General features: G+C 36.5%; 1 long non-coding RNA gene across 1 annotated transcript; it reads left to right on the top strand.

Moving 5' to 3' along the window:
* The first annotated feature begins 2,050 nt into the window (after positions 1-2,050).
* On the top strand, positions 2,051-2,679 carry LOC146655876 (uncharacterized). Its single transcript, XR_014914318.1, has 3 exons — positions 2,051-2,174; positions 2,291-2,394; positions 2,497-2,679. It is a non-coding gene; the product is annotated as an uncharacterized LOC146655876 (long non-coding RNA).
* The last annotated feature ends 3,759 nt before the right edge of the window (positions 2,680-6,438 follow it).

Here is a 6,438-nt window from a genome sequence, read left to right as displayed (position 1 = left end):
TCACCATTGTTCATCATAATACAGAGGGACTGCCAGCTCACATTAATGACATCAAAAGTCACCATGAATTGTGTCTAGCAGATGTTTTGTGCCTAACAGAAACACACCTGCGGGGCTCTTTTGTCGCAGAGAGTCTCCACTTGGAAAATTACAATTTGTTCAAACGCAACAGACACCTGTCCTACACAAACTTTCCCCAGATGGCAAACAGAAGTGGTGGTGGAGTTGCTGTTTATGTGAAAAGTGACATTCAAGTGCATGAAAAACAGTACATCCATAATGTAACTGACCTTGAATTTCTGGCTTTAAAGGTTGAAGCACCAGTCAGTGCTCTGATTGCAGTTGTATACAGACCTCCAGACTACACTCTGAGGCCATTCCTGAAAAACCTGGTAAGCCTATTAGACTCATTGGAGATCATGGACTGTCATCCCATCATAGTTTGTGGTGATTTTAATGAGAATGTTTTATCCAGTGCAAACAAACCAATCCTGGAGCTGTTTGAGTCTAGGGGATACGCACAGGTCATCACTGCCCCTACCACAGAGAAGAACACACTGCTTGACCTAATTTTCATTTCTCAGTCAGATCGATGTCTCCATTCTGGAGTCATGAAGACATACCATAGTTACCATGACCCAGTATACTGTGTATTGTCCTGTGATGATTCATGATCTAGATCTTTGAATACAGTAAGTAATATCTATATTTTTGAATGACTTAAGAAAGTAGAGCGATGCTTGAACTCCAGAAAGAAGTCCAGACGCTTTTCTTTGCAAGCTCCTTTGACTACGATGACCTGGATGACTGAGAACCTTCACAGACATAAAGTAGAGCGATATTTAAAAGTTGACGCCCTGCATTGCAGTATAATGTTTGAATTGTTTACATAAAATACAATTACATGAATTAAGTAATGATATCAGTAAAAGATGACAATTTTATTTATTACAGAAAATCTAAAATTCACTAACAGTAACCTATAAATGTCAGAAAAATCAAATATAGCAGTTTAAAATGAATAGTGTAGGCATATCCTCTCTGCAGCCAGGCTTCAACATCCTGCCAGGCTGCCCCAGTCTCACTGTGGCTGGGAGGGAGGGAGGGTGGACCAGAGGATTGCCTACACAACACATAAATGTTCAACAGCTTCTTCATTGTTTCTGAGAGAACAATAATGACTAAAGGTTGCTTTTTAAAAAAACAAACAAACAAACAAACAAACCTAATTACAGCAATAATGACAGTTAAGCCACTTTATGTGTGCCTCTATTTTGAAATACTATTTACAAAAATGTTATTATTTTGGTTTGTTATAAACTTTAAACTTTTTCAAAAGTATACGATTATATTTTTGGACCAATTTTACTATGAAACATAAATTTTTATGAGCTTTTACCATGTTTCTGGCCAGTGCAATCATCAGGGTGGGTCTGGGTTGATAACTGCACATTTCTGGCCAGAAATGTTTCAGCAGTGTTACATATGTAGTGCATATGTTACACTTGCTTTCTGTTACCAGCTGATACCCTACATTTGTATAGACATTGGATGGTGTGAGGTTGGGGAGTTGAGTGGGAGGGGGGGGGGGGGGGGGGGGGGGAGGGTACGGTGGGAGTTGAGGGGGGGGGTTTCCTTTCCTGTTAGGTTTCCTTTTTTTTTCTTTTTTTTTTTTAAGCAAGACACAGTCCTCCTGTGTCTTCTCCAAGCTTCACATGTAAAATCCAACAATGTGAAGCACATAGCAGCCAGAAACTGTAATGCCACAGATCAGAGAAACTTCATGATCACCATCTTCATCGCCATACGATCAGAGCGTGAGACTTCACATCTGGAGCACAGGAGAGATTCTGTGATAAGTCCTCCTTCTAGCTTGTCCCACAAGCAGCCGGTGAGATTTACTCACAACAAAAAGGGTTAATGACATAATTTCCATGAAAACATGTATTCATTCTTTGTGAAGTGTTTAAATTGTGTTTTCACTTGACCTTAGGAGTGTTAGAGTGTATTGTAATGTCTGTACTCAGGTGTTTCCCTCTGTGATCCATCCCCTTCAGAGCTGAGACACTCAGGACTGAACAGACGGCACAGTTTCTGTGACTGAGCCTCCAAAACACCTTCTTTGAAACCACTCATGATAGAAGGGCTTCATATTTGCAGCAGCACTACTACAGGTATTCAGTTTATTACAGGATGTGTTTGTTTCTTAGGACCAGCTCTGAGTGCACACTACCTAACATATACACCTTTCTGTTCATTACAAACCCACTACTCTGGATCATATGGCCAGTTGGCAGGAATGTTGCTGCAGGAAAACATCCCTGGAGATCACCATCATTGTCAGACTGACTGTGCCTCCTCTGTGCAGTGTCAAGATCCTCCCTAAATGAGTGTGTAAGTTAACATTTTCATTATTTTATTCCCTTTGACAAGACAAGTATCACTGATATTTACATTTACAACTACATATTCCTGTTTTCTGCTCTTCTTTTAAAGTCCTCAGCTATCCTGCTTCTGTGCTGCTTGCCACACATCAAACACTGGCCGGATGACAGGGAGGATCCACTCTGAAGTCACTGGACATGATGAGGATCATATGGGACTTTATAGTTTCACAGAAACGATGTGCTCTGTGATTACAGGTTTTAAATGGACATAATGACTGCCTCTCTCTGATCAACAGGCTAAAGGATTGTTGTCATTGTTAGTGCTCTGTACAATGTATGCTTATTTAGTATTTCATCACAGAGCAAACCTTTTTTTCTTTAACATATTTTTATTTTTTTATTTGTGGGGATAGGTTAATTGATTAATCCAAATTGTCACTAGGTGTGAATGTGCGAGTGAATGTGAGTGTGAATGGTTGTCTGTCCCTGTGTGTTGGCCCTGTGACAGACTGGCGACCTGTCCAGGGTGTACCCCGCCTTTCGCCCTATGACAGCTGGGATAGGCTCCAGCGCCCCCCGCGACCCTGGAAAGGATAAGCGGAAGCGAATGGAGGGATGGATGGATATTTTTATTTTGTTCTAATGTTGAATTAACTGTGGGGATTTTTTTTAAGTGGGCACTCGGGATGTCATATGACCAGAAATGTGGTAACTGGAATTCAACAGTATGGAAGAAAAAATCTGCTAAGAACAAAACACACACAAAACCCCCCAAGAAAATTCAAATTCATTCCATGTAATCCAATCTAAAACATTTTAAACTGCTGAACAGCAACACAAACAGCGTTAAAAAACAGTGTTAACAGAATGATTATGATGATTTTGTACCAAAGTTTCAGGTCACATGGCACACCTAGTGTGTAGTGTGGGGTATCAGCTGGTAAGTATAGGTTTTTTTTTTCATATTTGTGTCCTTAGAGTTCAGATAGATAAAGCCTTGTGTATAATAATTAGTCATAACCACAACTCAAAGTCAGGGACTAACTAATTTTGGGACTTTGTGTCTGAGCCCAGGTTAAAACAATGTGTAAAAAAGCATTTAGTGGCATGGCTGAACAATGCTGTATTGATACTTATTTATCCATGTTCACAAAAAGGACTAATGTGTTTATTTGATTATTTGCATGTGTTAAACTGTGTCACCACCTTACGCTTTCATTTGACTTTACTCAAAAATCTCTATACAGTTCTCTTTTACCACTGTGTGGACTCTGTTTACATTAAAACATAAAGAAGAATGAGTAATAAAAAGATGTGTAGACAGATTAAGTAGACCGATAGAAACAGCTGTTCAGCCATGTTCTAAGAAACCAACACAATTTAAAGGTTCAGGATTGTGGTTTTAAAAGTTGAATTTTCATGTATTTCATATCTTGCTTATTATTTTTTATTTAGTTATTTAATTTAGTTATTTTTATTTATTCTACTAGTCCTTTTCAGAAAGAAGCTGTAAAATATGACTTAAGATTTTTATGTTATTTTCTATGACATACAAAACAAATTGATGTATGTAATACTATTAAACATGATATACACATGTGTATATGTCTGAAAAACATTATGCTGTATATTAAAGTTTGTATTTTCTCCAGAATTTTTGTTCATCTTTTAAGTTCATTTCAATTAGAAGAATTTGAACTTTTAATATTCATTCAGAGGTTTTCTGACTCTAAATTTTCTTTTGTCATTACTCATCTTTTTATTATTTACATTTTAAACATATTTAGCTTTTTTCCAACTTCTTCTGTGTGAACATCAGCTTTCAAAAGTTCTGCACTTTTGTTTTCAGGTGAAAATTTCTGTATTTTCCAGCTCATTCAGAATTTTTAACTTAACATTCAGCAATTAATTCATTTCAGTGCATACATTCGGATATGGTTTTTAGTGCTGAACTTTTAGCAGTTCAGCACCTTTGTTTTCAGGTTAAATTCGTTTTTTTTTTGTTGTTTTTTTTAAATCTCATTCAATATTTTTAACTCAAAATTCAGCAATTAATTCATTTCAGTGCATACATTCAGATTCAAGCATTCACACTGCAGTTTCTTCAGAAAATGCACTTTCTAGTTGTGTGGATGCTTTAAGCATCCACACTATTGAGTTCCTGTTTCTCTTTATTCTTTATACTTTATTCTAGTTGCTTCCGTACACTTTTCGCCGTTTAACTACTTCCACAATTTTTGTGCTATTTTCACCGTTCAAACTTTAAACTATTCAGCTATTTTTGCTAATTCCTGCTACGATTTTTGCTATTTTTAACTATTATACTTTTTAAAATATTAAGCTTTTTTCCTTTAATTTGTCCCATTGAAATGAATGGGAAACTTCTGCAATTCTGCTAAATTTTGCCTGTTTTTGAAACTTAACTACTTCCTCATATTTTCACCTAGAACAACCATTCAAATTTTAAAATGTTCACAAATTATTTGGCTATTCAGGTATGATTCAGCTTTTTCAAATCTTTTACTGTTTTACTTTTATGCCTCTTAAAGTTTTGAGTTGCAAAATTGTGATTTTTCACAAAATACATGTGTTGTTATGGTTGCTATGCTCTTGGCTTCCAGTGTGCCACTGAAGGTTTTGCAATTTTCACTTCATGTCCGAACAACTTCCTGCTACTTGCTCAATTTTCACTCAACTTCCACAAATTATACATCAAAACGTAGGTATTTTTGCTGGCTTTCAGAAAATGTCACCATCATTGTTGTGGGATTTATAGAATTTTTGCAAATCTCCTCAGACTAACACAAGGTCAGAAAACTCTCCATATAAAGTGAATGGAGAGCTTGTTCAAAATCACCGCTGGATTTCTGTAATGAGAGGCATATTCGAATCGTCATATCTCCTTAACGAAGCAAAGTTAAGACATGAGGCTTGTCCCCGAATATCTTCAGACACCCCTGACGCTCACAATTCAAGAATTTCTTTCTCACCTATTACCGTTCTGAAATGAGTTGGACTTGTTTGAGGGTAGGAAATTCGTCCTTCGCTCAGATTTCTTCAGATTTCAAACTGTGGAAATGAACCACTTTTTTCTCTCATCATAACTTTTTGTTGGATTTCCACAGAGACCTGAAAATTTCCATGATTGTTCACCAAAGCCTGCTGTCTCTTACGGTGAAAGAATGATATCGATACTCCAAATAGATTTCGAGTTAGAAAGCGTTGTTTGAGGGCAAGTCAAGGCAGTTTTTGCTTCGCTCTACTCAGTTATGGTGCATTACAAGTCAAATATCTTTAATAATTCATATTTTAATGATAAATTGTAAACACTGGAAGATTCCCCCATCTCTTCTGAACAAAACGGTGTAAGAATGACCGCTCTAGCCCCTACGGTTTGGAAATTATGGTCATTTGTTTGAGGGGAGTCCTCACTATGAGAAATAGGCTGCAATAATCCTGTGCCTCTCTGTGCTGCGTGTGTAAAAAGAGGCACATGTTTTGGCGGGAAAAAGTACACAGGCTCTCTGATTGGTGGATTCAAATTCAGCAGCTCCCAGGCTGACCTAGAAACTTACTTCTCTCTCCCTGTGCATTTTTTTGCTGATTTTTTCATTTAACAAGTATATTTGAGGGACCCTCAGCATGTTCAGCATTTTTTCAGCTGTCCATTTTGCTTTTCCAATTTTTCTGTTTAACTTATTACTATTGTGCTAAATAATACTATTTCTGCTATTTTATAAGATTTGTGCCTAATATAGTATTTCTGCTAAATTACAATATTTCTGCTTTTTATACTATTTGTGCTAAAACATAGTATTTCTACTAAATGTAGTATTTATGCTTAATCATACTATTTCTGCTTTTTATGGGATTTGTGCCTAATATAGTATTTCTGCTTTTTATAGGATTTTTGCTCAAACATAGTATTTCTACTAAATGTAGTGTTTATGCTTAATCATCCTATTTCTGCTTTTTATAGGATTTGTGCTTAATATAGTATTTCTGCTAAATTATAGTATTTCTGCTTTTTATAGTATTTGTGCTAAAACAT

This window comes from Rhamphochromis longiceps, linkage group LG13 (genome assembly GCF_057381845.1).
Source record: "Rhamphochromis longiceps isolate RC_006_pf linkage group LG13, R_longiceps_female_GT1.1, whole genome shotgun sequence".
NCBI classification, from domain to species: domain Eukaryota; kingdom Metazoa; phylum Chordata; class Actinopteri; order Cichliformes; family Cichlidae; genus Rhamphochromis; species Rhamphochromis longiceps.
The sequence above is the reverse complement of the archived record's forward strand: the minus strand, read 5'-3'. Positions and strand labels throughout refer to the sequence as shown.